Source organism: Sturnus vulgaris, chromosome 4 (genome assembly GCF_052056855.1).
Source record: "Sturnus vulgaris isolate bStuVul1 chromosome 4, bStuVul1.hap1, whole genome shotgun sequence".
Lineage (NCBI taxonomy): Eukaryota > Metazoa > Chordata > Aves > Passeriformes > Sturnidae > Sturnus > Sturnus vulgaris.
Window position 1 is genome coordinate 38,990,051 of NC_142246.1, and position 24,377 is coordinate 39,014,427.

Genomic DNA, 24,377 nt, shown 5'->3' on the forward strand with positions numbered 1-24,377 from the left:
TTGTTACCAAGATAGCTGTTTTCGACTTAGTGAAACAAGGGAAAATGGAAATCAAGAGAACTCTAAATCTTTGCCTGTGGGGTAACTGCTTCACTGTCTGTGTTTTGCCAATGGCTTGAGTTAGTGTTGCCATACCTCTTCTGGAAGGTTTCTCCTTAATTTTCTCTCCTCCAGACTGAGCTGAGCTCCTGCTACTGTTGTGAGGACACCAGTGATTGATGACAGCTGGAGAAGGGGGTACACATATAAATTTATAGACCATCCAGATCTGTTGCAGTCTAATAAGTAAACTGATCTTGCTCACCACATCACTCATATATTTATTAATGGTTATACTGGGAGGCTTGGGAATACCTGAAAGAAAAGAAGTTTCTTTTGGTCAGCACATCTTACTGAGGTGTAAACTGGCAATGTACTACATTCTGTGTGTATGGCAACAGCTCTCACCATGATGTTTGTTATTTTTGCACCATGGAGTTTGTTATTTTTTAATAGAAGAATGGTTTTTTTGCTATCTTTCATTTCATAAATCAAGCCTGCAAAATCTGACTCAAATTTATTACTATCGTTGAGAAAGCTAATGTCATATTGTTATGTAAATTTGAATATTATTGCAAAAATTATAATTAACTACTCATTGTAACTTTTCCTACTTTAATTCCCTAATTGCATCTTTTGCCTTAAATAATGTACATACCATGATTTATTCTTTCTTCTCTTTTGCTTGCCATCTCCTCCATGTTAAATGTGGTTTTATATATTTGTTTTTAAGCTGAGAATTTGACAGAGAATTTTTGTGACATGTAGCTGTAGATATTTGTTGCTCATATAGAAAATGTTTGTAAATACAATATTAATTTTTGACATTTGAAAGGATTAAGCCAGAAAAGTTTACTCTTGTATTTAAATTCTATGGTTCTGAACCCACAGACCTGCCTTCAGGACCTTCTTCAATACAAACTCTTCCTCAACTTTAGTATCTCTTTAAAACTCTAAATATACTGGCTGCAAATAGACTGCATATTGATGTCCAAAATAAAAATTCTAGGTAGGGTAAGCAAAGAACTCAGACACGTTTGGTCATAATAAATTACTCCAGTGTGTGGTTCTCGGTTGTGTTAGCCATATGGAATCACAGCAGCTGTAGTTACAGAGTTGTTAATATGCTTAAGATGTGAAGGAATCAAAAAATTTTGCTAGAGAGAGCTGCAGCGCCCTGTAAACAAGTACTTCTACTTAAGTAGTACAGGAGCAGCAATTGTAACTCACCTTTCCCACTGACAGACTGATGCTCTGCTCTCCTGAGGCACTCACTATGAAGAAATTGCTCTGCAATGGCAAACGGAGCTCATCTTTTTATATTAACTTCCCCGAATTAATTGCCTACTATGCATCTTCTCTTTAGTGCACATCTTTTTTCCAGTTAAACGTTACTTTTCAAATGTCAGACTGCCCATTGGTTTTTGTTGGTAGCAGCCTCATTATTCACTCAGTATCAATTATCTGTGTAAGTTTGAGGTGGTTTTTTTGTGCTTTAAATTTTGTGTTCCACTGGACTCATGAGATCAGCAGCCTTTACTAGACCCTGGTGATTAGTCCACTTAAGCAGAGCAATGAGCAAAGGTTTCATAGGTGGGTTGAAGACTTTTGTGGAAGGAGAGTCTTCATTCCTCCATGTGTGTTCGTAGTGATCCAGTTTTATGAAAAATAATTCTGCACATAACAAGAAACAACACCCAAATACTTTCTTTGAAAAGGAGAAAGGGATATGTATTTTTGATGTGGTGAGCAGTCATGAAAGTGTGTTAAGATGGTGAGGCAAAACAGCAATAATTGAGGCTGCTGTAGCTTCATTTTCATTTTCAGGGTAAAGAAAATTGCTGTTAGAAGCCTGAATAGGTGAAATCTCAATAAGAAAAAAAAAAAGATGAATAAGGTAAGATAAAAATTGCAATGAGTGAATGTACCTGTGTATAGCTGAGACTTAAGAGAATTTTTAAACCAGTGCCAGAAGGTGAGAGAATTTTGAGCAGCTTTATTTCCTTTTAATTATTCATCAGAAAAGGAGAAGAAATACATAACAAGAAGATATAACTTTAGAAAACCTCTCACGTTTGGATCTTCAGGTCATACACCACGACCCAGAAAAAGAGAAAAAACAGTTTAATCTGCTAGAGTGAGCTCCATAATACAGAGGTATCTGCTTACTGTTTTGATCATGACGAAGGTGATGCTTATTTAGACGCTTACCCTTATGGAAAGACTTGATGGTCTTCAATCTTTACAGCGGGCCTGTCTGGAAAAGCCTGAGGCTTGTGCTACCACTCCCTCCACACTGCAGCTCAGGCTGATGCTTTCTTTAATGTCAAGGTATGGCATTATTCAAATCAACCTGGAATGGTTTATTCTGGTGATGAATCCTGTATCAGGACAGGTAAATAGCAGACGTATTGTGGACATTTGGTCTAAGCTCATTGTTTCATTTTGTTTTATTCTGACAATCCCACTCTGGACCGCTGCGTCAGGACCTTAACCTGTCTAAGACGTTCAAACTCAGACTTATTTTCAAACGTGAAATGAGAATCAGGGAACAACGCGGATTCCACGCAATGGAGATACATGTTGCCCTGTGCCCCCTGCCGTCCCCCGCCCCATTCTCCGTGCCGAACTAAAGGCTGAGATATGCCATTTCTGCACAGCTCTCCGGGGGCAAGGGGAGAATCCGGGAGACCATTCCACTCTTTAATGCGGAGAGAAATAAACATGCAAATAAGCCCCCTGCCTCCCCTCGCCCGGGGATTCCACGCTCGGTTTTTGTACTTGCAACAAATTGATTTTTGGGGCTGTTCCAGGGAAAAGCAGAAGGCAGGGGAGAGGAGCGGAGGGCGAGGGCCGAGGGCGGGCAGGGGCCGAGGGCGCTCCCCCCCCGGGCTCCCCCCTGGGCTCTCCCCTGCGCCTCCGCCGCCTCTGCCCGCGCGCCCCGCGCTGTGACGTCATGGGGCGTGGCGGGGGCGTGTCGCGGCGGCGGAGCCGCGCCGGGCGGGCGCGGGATGGGGCGGGGGGCGCGGCCGGACCCGCCGCCCCGGCAGCGGCTCCCTCAGGCGCTCGGACCGCGCCGCCGCTGGTGAGTGCGCGGGGGGCGGCGGCCCGGTGCGGGAGGTGCGGCACCTGTGGGGTCCCGGCGGGGACGGGTGCTGCCTTTTTTTTTTTTTTTTTTTTTTTTTTTTTTTTTTTTTTTATTCGGTGGGGAGGAGTGCGGTTTGGGTTTGGGTGCTCGGTTGGTTGTTTTGGGGATTTTCCGGGGGGAAGCGCATCGGGACAGCCGCCCGAGCGGGCTGCCGCCGTCCCCTCGCCGGTGCCGGGCGCGGGCACAGGGTGAAGGCTCCCGGCAGCTCCGCGGGGCCGGCGTTCGCCCAGCAGCGGTCCCGGCCAGCCCGGTCTGCCAGGGGCGATTTCACAGCCGCCTTCACTTAGCCGTAAATGCCGCTTTAGCGACCAGGGATTTCCGAGTAAGTGTGCCATGTCGCGACAAGAGGGAACTCAGGAAAGAAAACCCTGGCGTGGGAGCGCAGGCGAACTTGGCCTTTGTTTGTAATCCTGTTATAAGCAATTTCTTTCTTAGTTGATGCTCTGTGTGTTGCAAGGTGGGTAGAATTACCTGTCCTTACAAAACGAGACAGTAAAAGCTGTGGAAACGTGAACGAAGTTGTTCAGGTTCCCACTGCTGTCGGCATGTCTTTCTGGCACTATCTGGCCAAGGTTCCTCCTAACCTGACCGTTCTCACTTTTCCTCTATCCCATGCATTTTGTCCAGACCTCTTGAGAGCACAAGTGTCAAATACCTTCTCCCACTTCTTCTCCGGCTTCTTCTTTTTTGTATTTGCAAGTTGTGGACAGGAACAAATTGAAAAGAAGGAAACACGACCTTATACTTTAATGCAGTTTAAATTGTCTTCATTGCCTAGCAGAAAGGTCATGAACTGCCTTGTATTTCTCCTTCTCATTTCGAAATACTGCAAAGTTGATTTATCTTGGTGTGTATGGAGATGTGTAAATCTGATAGTTACTGTTGTGTGTTTTTAAAATCCCTCTGACAGTGCATGGATTGAAGTAAGTAGACAAACTCTCAGTACTACCTGAGAGAACGGGTTTATCTTGCAGAGCATTTCCTTTTTAATACTGAACAGCTAATATGTTCTCTCCCACAGTACTTCATTAGAAAGTTGGGAGCTAATTAGCTGTTTCTTACAGCTAGAGTTCCCGATTTTAATTGGAGTTCCTGTCTTTAAGTTTAAACTGATTAAAGCAAAGCCAAAGCCATTCTGGTTATTTTCAATGTTTGTTTAAAAAAAAGGGGGAAAATGAGTAATTTTAAGCTCTTGGTACTTCATGTTGAAAAACAAACACTTCTGTTTGGAGTTCTGTCCCTGATTCTGTTGGGTATGGGGGGGTGAGATGATTGTGTTTAACTTGTATTAGAGTGAGGAAGGAAAGTAACTAATGGCAATGAAAACTACATGGTTGTTTCTCAAGGGTTATTGGTTTCAATGGAAAAATCACATTTTGAGAAGGAAAACTAGAATGTGTTAACTAACAAAGGTGTGGATAAAGAGGATAACCTGTGGGCACTCAGGTGGATTTCACAGTGCTCAAACCATGTACAGGGGTCTGTTTAAAGACACAGTGATGGTGAGTCCTGTAATGGTGAAAGCTCTGCTGCTGTCTTAATATTATTGACCAAAAGTCTCATCCAAACTTACATAAAGCTGTCATGGTGGTTAAATATTGCCCTCCATTATGTCCTCTATTAATCTCATGTGTGTACTTCAGACTTCATTCTGCTGAAGAGCAGTTACTTGCATTAGACTTAAAAAAAAAAAAGAGGGCAATGTAGGGCTTATTCACGGGTACCCTGCTATATTTTAAACTACATTTTAAATCTTGTTAGGGGTTTGAGAGACTTGCAAATTGATAATTCCTGAGGGAGTTGTTATGCTGATAAGACTTACTGTGTCTTTATTCTGAATATTTCACAGCACTCTTGACACTCTATGGGAAGAGTTTAATGTTTGTTGCACACTGCTAAGAACTTGTGACAAGAATTAGCAATGGGTGCTTTTAAGTACAAAAGCTGAAGTTCTGGAAAATGCACTGCTAAATGAATGACACCCTTTTAAGGTGCATGGATGGGACTAACTAGCAGTGCTCAAAACTCTCCTGTAGACTGACAGCTAACCTTGACTTTCTATGAACTTGTTTGCTTTCAGTTTTTGACCAAGTCAGCACTGTGATAATACTCATGACAGAAAGTTTTCTTGTCTTTCCTGACATTTAAAGGACATTGCTATTATTATTATTTCATTGGGACTGAATTCTTTGCAAAACCTTTGGTGTTAATTGGTCATCACTAGGTGTTTGCATTAAAGGTGCTTGACTGCCCCCGTGTCAGGTATGCTGCAATTGAAACCTGTATAGTCAAATCTCTAAGTAATTGCGACTAATTTTTCCATACTGTGATTTTCTGTATGTTTGGTAACACATGAACAAATATGATGCCAGCAGGAATAATGAGGTAAACCATGATCTTGTTTTATATTTGATGTGGAATGTTGATATGTGTCTGCTGCAATTTTTCATATTCTCAGATTAACTGTCTGACTTAGACAACGGGCGTTTCTACATACTAGGAATACCTATGTGTAAGAATTAAAGCATTTAATAGATACTTTTTAATAGTCTTCACTGGCTAGACAGTTGTCCATATGACCTAAGAGCAAAACGTCCCAAACATGTATTGTTACATGGAAGTATGGAATAATGGAATGGTTTGGGTTGGAAGGGAGCTTATGCATCATCTAGTTTAAAACCCTCTGCCGTGTTGAGTGACATAATGGGAATTGGAAATGTCTGTAGAGTCTTACTGGAATGGTCCAGCTAGGAGTAGATACATCTGCTGGTAGTCTTTTCCCAAGCCATATGCATCTCCTTTTAATTTTGATTGTCTTCTCCTTTTTCAGTTCTCTTTGGTTTCTGCTGCCACAGCCGTGCTGCTGCCAGATTTGCATTGCTGCCTTACCCCTTCTAGTTTTTCAGTTTTGATTTTGTTTGGGGTTTTTTTTGTTTATATGTAATACATTTTTTAATCCAGTAGATGTGCTAATTGTGTCCCTGCCCATGGCATGGAGTTGGAACTAGAGAATCCGTGTCCCGTCCAACCTAACTCCTTCTATGATTCAGGGTAGCATACAAGAAAATGAAATTATATGCTTTGACTTGAAAAAAATAGGATCTTGAAAGAGAAACATCTTGTTATATGAAATTAAATCCAGAATAGTCTCATCATCTTAATAGCAGTGCAAATTCAAATAATGACTTAATAGAGGAACTTAAACCTTTAATGTGATGAGAATAACCTTGTTAATTATCAGGGTTAATGAGGTTCATTTCTTTAAAGTGAACAGCGTGATCACAGGCCAGAAAAAAGGATCTCTCTTCTGCTGGGTAGTATTTTTCCAATTCATTGGTAATTGAAAAGGGGATTTTGTTCCAGGCAAGTGTGTGATAATACAGCAATTTATACCAGATTCTTCAGGAAAAGAGGGATAAACACCTATTTAAAAAGTAGACTTAATGATATAGTTGAAGCAATAATGAGTAGTAAGCTAACTTTGTTTTTTTCTGTGCCATTTTGATGCTTCAATGCCTTCCCCCCCCCTCAAATTCATTGGCAACCAGGCATACACTGAAGCTTAAATCTCATAGATTAAAGTTTCATGATTTGGAAGTAGTAGGGAGTTTGATAATATTGCATTATTCAGTGTAATTTCACTGCTTCTTTGGGTATTTCCATACGGTTTATAAATTTTCTTCTATGGAATGATTCTTTGGGATGCAGAGGCACTGAAGATGCTTTGGGTGATTCTACTGCCACAGTCCTGTCCTGTTGGTTTTAGGACAGGTGCACAAGATAGGTCTTGTAATGTACTGTGAGAGACTTTCACAGTGCTAAGCTGTGGATGGCTGTAAAGTTAATTTCAGACTAGGTGACTATTGAAAAACAAAATTTCTAATTTTACAGTGAAGATGATACTATATTTATGAATTTTTAATAATCTTATAAGATTAATGTTTTTTCATGAGGAGTGTGGCTTTCAAGGTGTTGAAAGGTTTTCTACTACCTCGTGTTTAGGAAGAGTTCTAATGTTCCTGCCTGGATTTTTTCCCGTTAACTTTGCTTGTCCATTACTAGATTTCTTTACAAGAATGACTTCCAGAATTGACCCGTCTATACCTGTCCCTCTGGCATTGAGCATGCCTGTTTTGGGACAGTGGTGGGAAGTACAGCACAGTGGGAAACCTCAGGTTGTTAGCTGCTGCCCTGTACTGGCTTGGCTGAACCCTTAAGTGAGATAGAACTTGATCTTAGTCACAACTTTGCATTTTTGCAAAGGCAAACTGCATGACATCGAGTTGACTTTGTTTCATTGGTAGCAGCATGGTTGTGCTTTGTAGACAGAGAATGGTAGCCCAAACCCTCAGATTTCAGTAGAATAAAATGTTTAACTAAAGTCTGGAAGGTCAAGAAGGGTATGATGTACTGGGAATGTTTCTACAGTTGCCCACTGCAATCGAAATCCAAGTTTGGTCTATTTATATCTCCAAGTTGACTTTCAGGTAGACAAAATTAAATGTCAAACGTGATTTCTACAAAAATGTTATGTTCAATTTGACTGTATTAAAATAGTGGGCAACGTACTTTAAAAACTACTTTAAAACACTGTAAAGTTTAATTACTTCTAATCTGTTCAGTGGATGAGTTTCACAGTCTGAAAACCAGAGGCTTGTTTTATTTGTGATTTGCACCAACATTTGTCCTTGCCTTTTTATCTTCATTGCAAAATGAAGGTCTTTAAACAAGGTAGTGGTCACTGATTGATTTCCTGTAAGGCTTTCTATTTTTCTCATAAGAACAGTTTCTCTATTTTTTTTTTTTACATCTTTAGAAGTATTACAATTAACTGCTCCCTTGTATTGTGTTATATTTTTTATTTCACACTGTGTTATACAGCTGTGGGTGGACACACTGCAGAAGGGAAATGGCACCATGGCTCTGCAGGAACTTGTGGAAATGTAATCATTGTGGCACGGTGTGGTTGGATCTGCCAGTGATGAAATGCAGGGGGGCAGCTTTTGTGTGTGTCAGAGTTGTTTTGGTTGTGCTGGGCCATTGAGTGAAAATGGTTTTTGAGGTCAGTAGCTTACTAATCCCAGTTTTCCAGTTTGTGCCTGTTAGCTCTCTAAAGCAGAGAAGACATTCCAAACAAGAGCACAGTGAGGGAAAGCCAGGCCATCTTTGCTGTCATGGGAGCAGCCTCCTTGTCCTCCATGGAGTGTAGTTTACATTGTCATGGCTTGATGACTGCGGGTCTCATAGAAGTTGGGTTTCTCTCTCCCTTCCCCAGGGTCATCTTCTCTGAAGTCTTTTCCAGAAGGAAAAAAAAGTACCAATGATGTTAAAGAACAAAGGGGCTTGTTTAGCATGGAGGAGAAGTTCAAAGCGGAAGCCAATTATTAATAATTTGCTTCAGAAGTGAAACTGATGTAACATGAGCCAAGTTAAATACATACCTAACCTAAGGGACAAAATTTTGGCATGAGATAAAGTAGTAATAAAATAGGGACTATAAGATTTCTAGCTAGGGGGGAAGTGAACTTCTGGAGTTATCTTCTGCTCTGTTGTCACATGCTTTCTAAAACTTCCTCATTATAGGAACCAGGGGGAGGGTCAGGCGTTGATCTCTTCTCTTTGGTGACCTGAAAGAATGGCTTACAGCTGTGTCAGGAGAGGTTTAGGTTGGACATTAGGAGAGCATTTTTTCACCCAGATGGTGGCTGGTCACTGGAATAGGCTTCCCAGGAAAGCAGTCACAGCACCAAGTCTGCCAGTGCTCTTAGGCTCATGGTGTCATTCTTGGGGCATCCTGTGCAGAGACAGAAGTTGGACTTGATGATCCCTATGGTCCCTTCCAACTCAGGATATTCTATGTGGCCAAAGTTTTGTTTGGTGTAAGACATTATAGGACTTAATAAATGTGATGAAAGAAGACTGGGAGAATAACATGGAATGCAGCATTCATCCTGATGTATTGCTGGAAGCTGTGAGCTGGTACCCTTTTCTGTAGCAAAAGGACATGGGGTGAGCTCCAGATCTGATTTTCGGGGTTGGCTGAGTGCAGAGGCAGCCATCAGCTGGAGTAAGGAAATAAGGAAAAACTCTTGCAGAGAGGTAGGCTGAAGAGTCAAAGTCCTTCATGCTAGCACAAAGCAGTGTGTAACAGGATGAAATCTAATCATGCTTTCCTGGTCTTGGGTCATCATAAGCAGAGAATGATTATGGTTCCCAAGGGAAGACCTTGTACTTCAACATTTCTAATATGTGAAACTGGCATCAGTTCTTGCTGTGTAATCTATGAATGTAGGAACATTGCTCTCCTAGCTTGTGGTGAAAAATGTGCTACTTTACCTCATTGCTGCTTTAGGTTCAGAAGGTGCTGCTTTGGAGAGAAACCTAAAGCATGGCTTCTGAGTGCTAGCTTCAAAAGATGTCCACTATCTCCTCACAGTCGTGTGATCTATATAAGGTCTGTCTGCCAACTGCAGCCAAGCACAGGTCACTGAGTTGTGACTGAGTAGTTTCTCTGGTGAGTACTAATAATTTCAGTTCAGTTTCTTGTAGAAAATTTATTTATGTAATGACAGTATCGAATTGCCCTTGTCTGTGCTAGCTCTCTGTGTGGGTAAATTGCCATTAAAGAGCCAGCTAATGGGTATGGGTTTTTGTGGAGATGGTTGCTTTTCCATGAAGTTGATAAACATAACTCTAGAGGATTGAGAATGCTTACTGTGAAATTTCCTTGTTTGTGTAGTACCTTGTTAAAAATCAAATAGTAACATCAGTGCCTTAGGTTAGTGGAAGTCCGAACAGATATGAGGTGTTGGCTGGAAGATGACTTACCTGGAAAAAGGCCAAATTAATTCGACTTCAGATGCCTCTCAAATGCTGGTCTTCACAGTCAGTGGGATGCAGTATTCTATGGAGCTGTGAGGAAGGGATCGACTGTCCACTGGAGGCAAAATGCATCAAAAGGGTAAAAGGTCTTTGATAAGCTCTCTTTAGAGTGAAGAACTGAATTCAACTCTGCAATTTTATAAAGGATATACTGAAGTTGGTAAGGTGGGCGACTTAAGGTAGAGCAAAACCTGAGAAATTAAATTCCATCAAATTCTGCTCGTCTGCAACTTCACAGAGGGGAGGAGGAGACAGGATATAGACAAACTAAGTGTTTTCTTGGAAGTTTGTTACATGAACAGTCCCTTGCACTTTGTGAGCAACTTTTCTTCTATTTTTTTGTGCCTTTTGAGCAGCATTTGTAGTAATAGTCTGCTGATTCTATTCTGTCTTCCTGTGAAAAAATCCTAATGCAAACCCCGTTCAGTCTGTGTTTGAAACACAGACTGTTTTATTTAACTATGAACAAGAGGACTTCAAGTGCATGTGTTTTGCTTTGAAAGAGAATGGAAGGCAATGTTACAAAGGAGGAGTTTTGGCAAGCAGAAGGAATGCTGAATAGAAGTGACAGAATGTGTAAGGGGCAGTTTTTATCCCTACTGAAAGAGTGGTTGAAGAATTTAAAGAGGAAAGGATTAAAAAAAATTATGAAGGGGAAGAGAGAGGTAAGGTTTCTGGAAATGGTGAAAGGTCTAAGCAAGCTAAAGGAAAGCAAACTGCTAAAATTACCAGAGTGGAAAAAGGAATGAAGGATGATGATCACTGTGTGTGGAACAGAAGAAAATTTTGTTTTAAACGTGCTGTGTTGAAATTTTCAAAAGTATTTTCTTCCCTTGTGCTAAGGGAAAATGTCGGGCCAGTTCTGGTAGTCTGGGAGTGGTGAGACAGCCACAGGTCCATGCCCCAGTTCCAGCCAGCAGCCAGGCAGAACACATCCTCCCAGTGCACTCACACCTGCTCCATGTGCTGCACTGCAGACAGGTGTTCCCATGGCCCAGCTCAGGCTGACACTTTCAGTCACTCGCCCCAGTCTCTCTGGTGCTTGGCAGTCAGAAGTTGCTGCACTCAGACCCCTGTGCACACACACAGAATGAGCAGAGCACTCACCCTGAAAAGAGCTGGAAAGGGTTTAATAAGCATATAGGACAGACTAAGCTGATCAGGGCAGCACACAACCAGGCAAGTGAGCCAACCACCAAAATATTGGCGTGCAACTGGCCCTTTTTATCCACTTACTCCTCTGTTACCTCATTCTTGTTCTCTCCCAAATCCTGTAAATCCATTCCTGCCTTTGGTTTCCCCTGTAAACATCTCAGAGCAAGTCCTGTGCAATCCCCAAATGCGCCTCCCTTACATCCCATAGTATGTCCCACTCGTGATGTGTTTCAAAACTGACTAGTGTGACTGAGGTCCTCCTTGGAACTGCTCTGGGAAGAGTCTGGATGGGGCCTCCCCTGCTTCCTTCAAGTCCCTTAATTTGTGTCCCTACCTTTTTCCATACTTTTCAGTCCCCTGATTTGTGCCATTCTGCAGCCCTGTGGTCCTCTGGCCTCATAGAGAGAACCCCGTGATGGGCTGATTGCTCTGGGGATGGGCCTAGAAGAAGATGGGCAGGGTATAATTTTCACTTCCCCACTTGCCACTGTCTCTATGCTCCATTGTTGGGGTGCAAATGAGCTTTTATCATATAGTCTTAACCATATAAAGCCATCTTATTTGTTATGGAAATTTGAAAGGGTGAAATTGTGATGAAATTTATTTTTTAAATAATATGTAGGAGTGAAAAATATGTAATTGTTATAAAACACGCTTCTTGCCTCCTTGTTTGGCTTTATGCTGTGGAATACTAAATCTAGTGTATGACCTGTGCAATTTAGTCAAGTTAAAGTTTTGTTTTACTTGAAAGGGTATGTTGTTCAGCTAAAGAACTAGTCAGTATCAATAAGCTACAGCGCAGGTTACAACACTACTTAAACATCTGTGAAGAATCCAGGTAATGGTAATTGTTACAAAACAAAAACTGAGGGAGTGCTTTTGATTGCCTGTGGTGATGTTGTACCTAATGGAATAGAACTAATTTTTTTCCCAGAATTGCCACCAGCGTTTCTGTATATGCCTTTCAGAACTTAAGACAACTTCTAAAGGCTGTAACCACTATAATTACTTCTTTTTAAACCACAATTAAACATATGTGTGTTCTGAAAAGCTGCCATTAAGATACACTTGAATTCATGAAAGAATGATTGTGTTCGTCATTGCAACTGGATTTTTCAGTGCCTTAGGACTGAAGACAGGATCCTGTGCAGAGAAACTGTCAAGCCGAGTTAGACCCTGAAAAGGATGTTGGGAGGCAGGAGCACAGTGTTAATCAGAGATATTTCCAAGAGGGGGAATGGGAAACACTAAAAGTCTAGGTTTGTCTAACAACTTCATCAAGTGCCATATTTTACCCAAGTGTTTCCAGTTGCCTACAGGAAAAGGAATAGAAGTATAGAAATGGAAATTAACATGGAACTTGAATGCAGATTGGCTGTGAAGCGAGGTGTCTAGCTAATTAGGAATTAACAGGGCAGTTTGATTTTCTTTTTAAAGAGGCAAAAACTAATCCAAGGAACTGCAGGATTATGGTTTTGACGTCAGTGTTAATCAAGTTCTTAAACTGCTTTTGTAGGAAGGGATATTTCTGTGCATAATGGTAAAAGAATATTAGAAAAAAGGTATTAGGAATTTACCAAAGTGGTCGTGTAAGGAAATTTGACAGGTCAAAGGCCCCTTTGCCTCAGCTGTGCTTATATAGCTGTTTTCAGTGCTAAACTCTACATAACATAAATTTTGTTTTTAAGAAACAAAATGCACTGTGAACCTTTTTTGACTTGTACCATGTCGTTAGTTGGAAGCTTGACTTCTTTGGCAAGATGAATTTTACAAAGTAAGTACTCTGTAAATATGTGGGGATTATCACTAGGAAAGTATTACCTGGAATAAGACAATGCTGTTAGAGCAAATAACCATGGTGGCTGTGTATAAATTTATTCTAGAAATTGGAGTCGGGTTTCTGATCAATAGAATACCTTCCCAATTGAAGGAATTTTATATCTTACTGCATTAAAATAGCATCTAAGAGATTTCTGAAGAAAGTTCCATAAAGATAATGAGATGCCTGTCAGAGCAAGAAACTAAATTCATGGAGCATGGGCACTATTTTCTGTGGTTTTCTCCTAAAACAGTGTTCAAAAAAAGTGAATGCATCAATATCATAAAAGTATATTTGACAGCAGATGCTTGTCTCTCTCCATGGTGGTATGGAGAAATGCTTTTCAAACAGAAGCAACCAGTTTCAACAACTGCAACAAAGCAAAAACAATTTGGACATAAAGACATTTTCCCTATACAGGTGATTTCAACATGTAGAAATTTTAAATTGCTAAAATAGCTAGAAAGGAGTTTTCTTGGTTAAAAGTGCTGAAATAGATAGTTGAAATGATGGTTGAAGAATGTGATGTGATAAATTATGAATACCCTTCTTTTACTCTAATCATCTATTTAAAGTCAGCTCCTCTTGATATATGACATTGGTCATTGTTACTTACACCTTTTACTGGGCTTTAAACTCCCTATGTGATGTCTTCCAGTCTTTTGAGTAGAAATTTTTGAAGGTTTCAGCAAGGTTAGAGAGCTGAGCTTGCGAACAGAAGATAACTGTCAAATAGTTTTGCACACTCACAGACGCTGATGCTTCAGTTATAGGGGCCTTGAAATAAAATAGATTGATTCTCGTCCAAGGAAGGATTTTCTCCCCTTCCTCAGAAGATTTATTTGCTTGTGGAAAACAGCAGACCTCAAAAACACCTGTTTTTATGCTAGGAGGACTTACACTCTATTGGCTAAAGCGTCTCTAACATTTAATGGCTGGGCCAAAAGAGGATTACTCTGAAATCACAAAAGTGAGTCCTTTGGGCTGTGGGACATGAGGGTGTGAGCAGCCGAACTGACACTGCCCAGGAGCTCTGGGAGAGAAAGCTGCTTAGAAGTACAAGTCCTGAGGAAGCAAAACAAGGAGGAGAAAATGATACAGAAGGGAACAGACCCGAAGAGATGAATGCTTGAAGCCTGAGAAGTCATTGTACAATGGGGAGGAGATATTCAGAGTCTAGGCTAGAAAAGTGATGTTCTGAAAAGTAAAGTAAGAATGAGTGTGGTAGGACGTGATTCAGATGAGGATGCTGATGAGAGAGGATGTCAAGGAGCTAGTTAAGAACAACACTGCTGTTATTTGAGATGTGAAGGCAGACAGGCAGATGTGCCCAACTGAAGCCAGGTCGAGGTGCTAGTGTGACAGAAGTGTAGACAAAATGTCCAGTTGATTTGAGTTGTTGATCACAGGGGTAGTAACACCTCGGCACTCTTACCTGCTTTGGCTATTACAGCAGACCACAGTTACTCTGCAGGTTTCTTTGGTGTATGTGAGTATGTATTACTGCATATAATACCTTTTTCTGTACTTTTCTGTCCTCTTTCTGTAGAACCATTGCTCAAAATTCTGATGTGCTGGGGATAAATGAGCTGTATGACATTTTTATCTGTAAAGCTCTAACCTGATTTTATAGTGTATGCTGAATACACAATGGGGGAAAAGTGTTTTTTGTAGTTAGGCAGCTAAATGTTTCCCTGGAGATCTGGCTGGTATGGCTTATGGCTTCTTTACCTCTTAACCTACATAGGTCCTGTTTGAAGATTGAGCTTTTTTTTTTTTTTTTTTCTTTTTTATTTTATTTATTTTTTAGATTCTATTTATTTATTTATTTATTTGCAGGTGTATTTTTGTTGTGTTATTTTCTTGTTTTCTGGAAATCAGGATCTGATCTGTAGAAGAATTGAAGAATTAGATGATTGCTTCTGAAGCCCAAGGACTTTTAGTGCTTGCTTGCTGCAGAGACTCTACCAGCTCTACCTACTAGTGTCTGGAGATATTTCTGAACCAGGTATCCTGTCTATATTTAGCAACATTCAGTATTATTTAGGAAATGATGTTGTAATAAGTACCTTTTGGTTTAGCAGGTTCATAAAAGAGAATTTTGCTCTCACTTGTAATAATTTAGCCTCAGACCTATATTCCTACTTAAATATTACTGGGGAGTAGTGCAAAGCTTACTCCAGATCCCTTTCTTTACTTTGTGGTCGTGTGGTCTGCATAGGACTGCAGCTGTACGAGCTTTGCTTTTATCACTTGAAAGAGTTATTTCAGAGCTGGAAGTTTGTCCATGCTTTACTTCTGTATTGGCTGTGTAGTTCCATAATGGTGCTTCATGCTTTACAGTGGCTGTAATTCCTTCTGCAAGTGTCACAGTACTTGCTGCATACTTTAAATGCACAGAGAGAATGCAGATGTTTTACTGGAAACAGAAAACATAATCTATCTTTTTTTCTCCAGATATTATTTTTCCATTTCACCTTTAGTTAAATAAGAATTGAAGCCTATTTTGGGTCTCTAAATTACAACTTTATGCCTTTCCATCTCTACAATAATACTGTTGAAGTGCGGAAAACTTTATTATTGCAAGGTCAGTGAATTACACTATTCTGTGCTGACAAACTAGTAAGAATTGTGATAGGCCGTGTTGCTTTTTAGACTAATAATAGGATAGTTTCTTTATTTCATGAAGGAGCAAATAAAATGAGACATCTGACAACATGATCATTAAAATTCTCTGAGGGAAAGGCTTCCTTTCTCAATGTAAAAAAAAAAAAAAAAGGGAATAAAAATGCTCTTCAAAGTATAATTAATATCCTGTGTGTTATTTGCATCTTAGGATGATTTAAATCACTTGCCAAGAGAGGAATGCCAAGAAATAAAACAGATGATGGCTTGCAAAATTGGCAGAGAAAGTAGGCAACTTCTGGTAGTGTTTAAGTGGTAGTATTCTGGGAGAACAACAGTGAACCTGATGGGATCCCTCAACTTCACAGAGATTCAAATGGAGTGACTGTTAACATCTCAACAGCTAAAGGTTGCTCATGGTTAAGACCTTTTATCTTTATTGCTTTACAATGTAAAGAGATTAATAATGTTTTGTGATGAGAAATTGTTATAGAAATAACATTTATGGTAAGGTGTTGTGGAAAAACATATTCTGTACTTTCTTAAGCTACTTATAAAGTAATTTTTAAGGGAGGATTTTTGAAAATAATTAACGTTGTAAGAAAGAGAATAGAGAATAAAGGGATAATGTGAGTTTATTTGCCCAGGCTGTAAGATGATGAGATGAAACAAAATGCAAGTTTCCTAATCAGGCACATTTAACTTAGAATTCATGGTCTTTCTTCCCTTTGATATTACATCCCCCCCAACTGCAATTATTCACATCTCATGCATCTTTTTCCCCCCCCTTGGTATAATGATTTCTGCAGCATGTGTTGCATAAAATAATGTTAAGCAATGCTTATTATAGGCCAGGAAGTTTAATGAAATATTTACATGAACGCTTAACTAACAGACATAACTTTTAAGATTTAACGGACCACCTGCTCAGCAACTGAAATAGAGCAATGCTGTTTTCAAAACTAGTTCGTTATTCATGGCCAAGGAAATATCCTGGGTAGAGCTCCCAGAAAGCTGTTTTCTCATCCCATTAATTCTTTTAAGACTCAAAAAAATGACAACCAGACAACAAACATACCCGAGAAAAACTTGACAAATCATAAGGCTTGGAGAGAAAAAAGAAGAATGGAGGTAGGGAGGAGAAGAAAGAGGAACAGAAACTGGTGAAAAAATGCAGTTTAGAGTTTTAACATCCAAGGGTCCATTATCTTAAAAAGGTCAAATCTTTTGGATCTCTACCTTATTTTAATACCTGGCTAGTTTAACACGTTATCCTTCACGCATTCAGATCTATCTGTGCTCTGCCTTCAGTCCAGAAGCTATATAAAACTCTGTATTATATATTATGTTTTATATGTTACTGTAAGCATTACTTAATTTGTTGGTTCTTTTTCACAGGCCTGTTTAGCTAAAGCACAGCTAGTGCAGGTTCTAGAGCAGTTTGTGTGTGCTTGTCTATGCAGGTATCTTTTGGGTACTGGAGAGGCATGTGCTAAACTGAAGTAAACATCAGCCATTGCTGTGATCAGAAATATCACTGGTAATTTTTCTCCCAGCTGTAAAAATCTAGGAGTAGACAGGCATATCAAAATATTTGTGACTTTATCTGTTCTAGAAAGGACTTTATCTGAGCGAAATAGATGCATCTTTCAAGTATAAAATCAAATAGGAATTAAATGCAGCATTTTGCCTTGCAGGGGTGAGGGTTCCTTGTCAGACACAGTTGCTACACTTCGATTTTTGCATTTTAAATGGTTATCAAGTTTGTTCAGTCTGTGACAGTGCTGTAGCCTATCCTCTGTGCTTGTGTCTAGAGTGAGATGAGATACGTGGACTTGGAAGTCAATGCTGTTTCCACAGCTTTTCCACAACACATACCTATTTCTTTATAAGGTCACCTGCTCAGACAGGCAGAGAGGAGAAGACAAGACTGCAGAGGAGCTTCAAAATCTGAATAGTCATATGAGTTGAAGGAATCCAAAGAATTAAATATCCATATACACCCTTGACAAATTTACTGTTAAACAGTATGTGTGGGATTACAAACAAACCTACAAGTTCTTATCTTCACTTATCTTCACTTGCAGTAGCCACTTCGGTTGTGAACACGAGCGTAGTTCTTTTTTCCTAGCAAAATGAAAGTAGTTGTCCTCGACTAGACCTGAGAGGGTTGGTCTTTCTCATAGGCAAGAAATGTAAAATAACTTCATGGCCGATCCATTTTGAAAAAAATGCTGAATCAACAAAGAACATGTTTTCAATTACTTTTTAATTAGGTGATAGTTATTTGTTCTGTCATAGCTACTACATCAGTACCACATATAACTGAAATTATGTGAGAGTAGTAACAACTGGGGGGGGCAAGGATGTCATTCTCCACAGTCTTGGTCAGTGCTGCAAGTGGTTACTCTTTCTCTTGGTGGACAAATGTAGCATCCTCACCAGGCAAACACCTCCCTCAGCTCTGAGTCGGGAATAGACAGGCACGAGCACCATGGTTCATCATGATTTGAATGTTTCATGTCTGGAACTCCGTGATGCTAGAAAGTGAATGTTCTGCCACACCTCTCATTATTACAATGCTAAGCATTTGGTTCTGACTGTTTTAAAGTTGAACTGGCTGCTTATTTTTTTAATAATATTCAGACTGTTAGAAATCAAGCCATTTTCTCTAGCATTTTAAGCTTAGGCTTTGTGTTTTGTCCTGTGACAAATGTTATAAGGTTTGCAGAACTGCCAGGTACTGCAAATACTTGGAAATAACGGAGGCCATTTCAGGTTGCAGAACATTTGACAATTGTGAGGATTTCTGCCTGGAAATACTGCTCGATTCCCATTAGTGAATGTTCTGTAACAGAAATAATGCCTTGAATAGTTTTATGTTTAGATTGGAAATTGTTTGATTGACACCATACCTTGTAAAGAAGGTAATTACAAATGGTTAACTTAAAACATTTTTTAAAGGCCTAACTAGTGGTAGTGGTCTAATCTGCTTTCTGCAAATCATCATTTATTTGCTTATGACAGGATTTTGGAATCAATATGATGTTCATTGAGACTTACCTACTTTTGCCTTCATTTTCTATTTCATCTTTCTCCAGTTACTTTGGCTTAGAAAACGTCTTCCTTCATAGTAGGTCCTCTTTCCTAATTTTGTTAGTTTATGTACTGTATAGTAGAGAATTATATTTGTTGAGAACTTGAGTTCTTAGTGGAAGGCATTAAGTGTGAAGCTTCTTAGCTGTTGGAAGTATGTGCAGTTGATAAACAGTTGTTGCACAGATGCCAAAACCATTTTCTTTAGGGAAGAGAATTCCCTATCTGCATATCTGTATTGATATTGTGGAAAGTTCTGAGCACATGGTGTGCTGTCTGGTCCATGGCCAAGATCAAGACAAAGGAGACAAATGCTGTAAAGGCAGGAAGTAAAAATATTATGAGGAATATTTTCCTTTATGAGGAAAAATGTAAGCTATTATCCATAAAAATACTATGTGTTGGTATTTAATTATCCCTTGGAAACTTTCCCATATGGTACCTTGTCAACATGAAATACTAAAACCTATGATTTATGGGGTAATGGGGAATGGTCTTTGTGGATGGACATTTAGAAACAGATTTTAAAGAAACCTGCACAGGATATCCCAAGAATCACACCATGTGCCTGACAGTGTTGTCCAGATACTTTTGATACTCATCAGCTTTTGGCTTCTTTGTTGTGATTTCCAAGAGTGACAGTTGTGGCTGTTTGTGATGACTTGGCTTAACTTTATAAACCTTTTCTGGAGAGCTGTAACAGAAATATTAGGGGTGATATGAATGAAGTAGAAATGGTGTCTTTAAACACCAGAAACAGCAGGAGGGTTAAAAGAAAGGTCTGTGATAATGAAGAACAGCTCTTCAAGAATGCAGCTTAGAGGACACCATTGCCAGGGGTAAGGTTGAGGAATGCTTATGTCAAGATCAGGATGCATGCTGTCTGAAAGAGAAGATTATTTGTCAGTGAAAGCTTATTATGTGTGCTAATACTTTTCCTACTTGCCCCACAAATTAAGGAAAACAGCCTAGCTTGAGATTTATGGAGTCTGAGATAAGTAAGGTTCTGGTGTTGGGGACCACCCCACAATCGCACCTAAAAGCTATGAAGGTCTGTCCAAGAAGTAGTTTGTTGTTGCCAGTTGAGAAGAAACCCAGAAACTCCAATAGAAGAAAGCCGGTCCTCCAATAGTGAGGACTTGGTGGGTGGTGCCTCTTGTCCGTTTTGTCACATAGAGGTGATCCTTGCAAGACTACTTGGACAGATGTGTCACTTGTGTATTGGTGAGTTTGAGATTTTGAGTGAATGAAATCTCTGGAAGGATGAGCAGGATATTTTCAAATTAATATCTTCCCCTTTTATAAGGTCTGATGTAGATTTTTGCTGCAGTAACTTTGCCTGTTACCAGTTTCATGCTGCCTTGAAAACACTGTCCAGTTACAGACTGGAACCAGACTGGAACAGCTTTCAGTTTCATTGTCAACATGAGAACTGTTGGTAGCATTAGAAGGTGTCAAGGAAAGAAACACCTTGAACTAATTTACAGTTTAGAAAAATCTGCTCTATCACCAGAGTGCTAAAGTTTAGACCATAAATGAAGAATGGGTCAGAGGGGAAGGAAAAAGACTGGCAGTGTTCATTACTAAATGTCATATATTAGACAATTTATTTTTAGTATAAATATGTTTTTATCACAATTTTATCTCAACATTATCAATTATAATAGTAAATTAATAAAAATTAATTTTAATACAAGCATTTTTGAATGGGTACATAGGATCTCTAAAGGTACCAGCATCTTTTGATGTCATTATGAAACCTTGGGAGTGCAGGAGGCAGTTTGACCTTTTTTTTTATCCTCTGCTATTTCAGCACTGATGTGTGGCATTATCACTGTTGGGTTTCCTTATTTTCTTAAAAGGTGTGTTATCACTGCTGTTACCTTCAGGGGAGATAATAAGTAGAAAATACAGAGAACAAATAGGAGGCAGCAAAAGGAAACTATTTTTATAGAGTTCAGGCAGTTACGTCAGGTACAAGCTTGATAAGCAAGAGGTTTTTACAAGAGCCAGAAGAATACCCGTGCAGTACATGCTATCATTTTGGGAACTGCCTTTTCAGACTGAGAAATGTAGGCATCAAGATAAACATTTGTAGTTCTGTGCTTGAACACGCATTATATTTGGTGTATGACGGAGGGTGTGCAGCAAAGCAGTGGGAAAGACTGCGTAGGGGACAGGCAGGCTTAACTGTCTAGCAGTTTGGTTAGGTTATTTGTAGGATGTATTGCAGTTTATATGTTGTGCAGTTTGTATCTTTTTTTAATGTTCAGTAGACTGTAGCATAGGACTTTTTTGTGCCTGGAACCTGTTGTTTTCCAAGGCCTTGTATGTAGTGTAATTAACTCCCTAGAGTGTAGTGGGGCGGGTAGGGGGGAAATTCTTGGTTGTGCTACTTGATAAGAGCTATGCAGACCTGTAGGGAGAGTAGAAGGAGAAAGAGCAAAGTATCTGATTGCTTCGATGTCTCCTTACAGCTTTGCTAGGGAAGAACAATATTTTCAAAACAAACCTCCAAACTTCCCTTATCTTGTTCTCTTGTAAGCCTTTAAAGTAATGATGATGTTTCATTTAGGCTTTTTGGAAAAAAAAAAATCATAATTCATTAAACTTAATGGATAATGATACTGGGTTACTCGGTGTCTTTTAAGATGTCTTTTCCTGCATGTTTGTTTAGCAAATTTTCGGCTTGTTTTGTATGCTCTTTTTGAAGTTGCACAACTGGAGGCCGTGCAGTATTTGCACTATATTAATTTTTTTTTTAATTTTTTGTTGGTATAGAGATGATTTGGATTTCTTAATTTCTAAGGGGAAAGCTGAATCAATAAGCTGGGTGTAGCTAGAGAATAATGCCTTATTTCATGCTTGTAGAAGTGGTGCCTCAGGTGAAACCCTTGTCTTTAATTTGCCTGTTGAAAGAAGTGGTGTGTTAGAAGCCTTGACCTTTGACTTAAACCTAAAACTAAAGTCTGAATAATGAAAAAGCTGTCAGAAATGAAAGGTTATACAAAATGTGATGAATTTTTGAACTGTTCAAGATCGGGTACTCTAATTCCCTGCTGATTTGCCTAGCCAAAGCAGCATTGCTGTCACTGTTCACTGAACACCATACTTTATTCATCTCCATACAAATATAAACAAATCTAAGCAGAATATGGAAACAGTCCTGCCTAAACAAACAGTATATTCAATTCCTTAGGACATATAGCAAATGGAGTAAAAAAATTTATCAGCCTGAATCGATTCATTAATAGCTGACCTTGGCTATATGATTTTACTTCCTGTTTCTTAGCAACAGGAAACTTTTCTGCAGGATGGTTTTATAATATTCTAATCTGTTTTAGATGCTCTTATACCTAAAGAGAAACAGATGGTCTAAGGAAATGTTATTTGTAGCAATCGAGATAGGGAATATCTGTGAATTATTTTTTTTCCCCCTCATTTTATTGTCCTGCACTTATATAGTATGTCTTTGATGGCTGCAAAAAAACTTCTTTTACAATAAAATAATAAAAGAAAGTCTTCAGATCCTACAGGTTTCTTTTTTTTTTTGGTGCATGATACAGGAAAGCATCATGCATAAAAATGTTTGTTCTTATGTCTGCGCATTTCTAATACAAAGTAATAGAATTTCCATAATTATGTTCTGTAAGTGTTGAATTGTACCTGAATGAATGAAGAAAGCACTATCTACAATATGATTTTGTTCACTGGCGTTTGCTTACTCTCTCACTCTTAAAATCTATCATGTGAATTCGCTTCCTTTCTCCTTTTTGATAGATTCCAAAGGTTCTTTATATTTCAGTGTGAAGAATCCTTTTCGAAAGGTTACTTCTATGTGACTTGGTGTTCACATAAATATAATGAATCTGTAGCTTTCAAACAGTTTGTTGGGACTACTGAGGGCCAATGAAGAAATAATCTGGTTTGTTTTTCCATGGTGTCAAATTCCTTACTTCCAAAGAAGCAGGTGGAATGCTTGTAGGAGATTGGATAATCTTGATATTTTCTACATTAAATTAAAATTAGTACAGAAGCCTTGATTATGAAGCCTTTATTACAGCTGTCTGTAAAGGATAGGGTAACATGACCTGTCCTCTTCTAATTCTTTTCCAAAGTCCTCTGTAGTACCGTTCCTTCCTTGTTCCTGAAGGATCTCATGCAAATAGAAGTACCTTCCCCATGTCACGTAGTTGCTGTCCTAAGAATCGTCCTGTAATGATGCTCATAAATGCCTGACAATGAAGATGTCCGATTTTCTGTGATTTTGGTTTCTCATGGAGACATTTTTCACATGCAAATTCCAGTTAGAAGGGAGAGAACTTTTAGCTGCAAAGTGGGATATGAGGTTTTCCCATTATGAAAACCCTTGCCATCTTGTGCCCCTGTTGTCATATTTGTATTTGTTTTTGTCCCAGTTCTGGTCCAGATCAGTGAGAGGGGGCATAGCCAAGGCGTTGTGTTAGTTGATACCACGCTACATTGTGGTTAGGGGTGCAGGAAAGGAAGGAAAGGCATGGTTTCTGTTTGGGAGCAAACGTGGTGGTTGGAGTGGTTGGGGTGGGGTGCTGCCAGCTGTGGTCATGTCAGGCCAGGTTTTGGTGAACTTGTTTGCATGTGACCAGAGACTCACCTGACTGGCAGCTGAAACCTTTTCAGTCATCTTGCAGCTCTGGGGTTGGAGTTGACAGAAAGGTAAAGATTATGGGTTGAAATAACAATTTACTGAAAACAGGAATGAGATAAGAAAACAGACAGCAGCATCAGCAATACAATTAGCAAAAGTGTACAAAGAGAGGAAGATTTATATGCAAAAAATGCTCGCCAAAGCCTGACATGACGTGATGTGTCCTCAGCCAACACCCTGTGCTTGCTCCCGATTGGAAACCTGACCCCTTCTTCCCTTTCCCTTGCTCCAGCCGTAATGTAAGATGGCACTGAATAACACAGTGTCTTGGTCATGCCCCCTCCCACTGATTGGGGCTGCCACTAGACAGTGGTGTGCTTCCTTATTTAAAGAGATAAAAATATTTCTACTTGCAGCTTTTCGTTGTTGAAAGAGAAGACAATGTCGTCTTTGTTTAGTTCCATTCAAGTAAAGTTTCTCTGACTTCACACATTTTCATGTTACATTATTTTTACTTGTTGCATTATTCATTTAGAAATTAAACTGAAGTGTGGAACTTAACTGCCTTTTCTTCATCCTTAAGACAGGAGGTCTTTGATTTTTTTGTGCCTCTTTTACTGGTATTGTAATTAATTGGTTGGGCTGAATGAAAACTGAAGGTTTATGTTTTGGCACATTCATCCCTATCCACTCCCTTTCTCCCAGGTTTGCCATAAAAATTAATATGAAGGCTAAAACAGGCTCACTCTCTAAAAACATCAAAACCCTTTACTTAGGGATGTTTTGTGTTTCCCAGTGAATCCTTCCAAATAGTTAGTCTGTTCTAAGTTACACATCTGGATGGCATGCTCAGTCCGGAGGAGAAAGAGATGTGTTTTGAAAAATGTTTATGACGGCTGCAGGGAGTTTCCTAGCAGAAGCACGAAAGAAAACATGACAAGGTGAAAGCTGGAAATATTTTATTTTCACTTTTTTCTTCTTTCTGT

At 39.4% G+C, this 24,377-nt stretch overlaps 1 protein-coding gene across 2 annotated transcripts in view; it reads left to right on the forward strand.

Annotated features, from left to right (window-relative positions):
* Positions 1-3,068: 3,068 nt before the first annotated feature.
* Positions 3,069-24,377, forward strand: part of MARCHF1 (membrane associated ring-CH-type finger 1) — a 224,617-nt gene continuing 203,308 nt past the window's right edge. The window contains exon 1 of one of the 2 annotated variants that reach the window (XM_088163631.1): positions 3,069-3,124. The gene's annotated coding sequence lies outside the window, so the exon portion shown is untranslated. Of the gene's footprint in view, positions 3,125-9,566; positions 9,702-24,377 lie in introns of those variants that run through there. The other variant, XM_088163628.1, reaches the window with a different exon arrangement.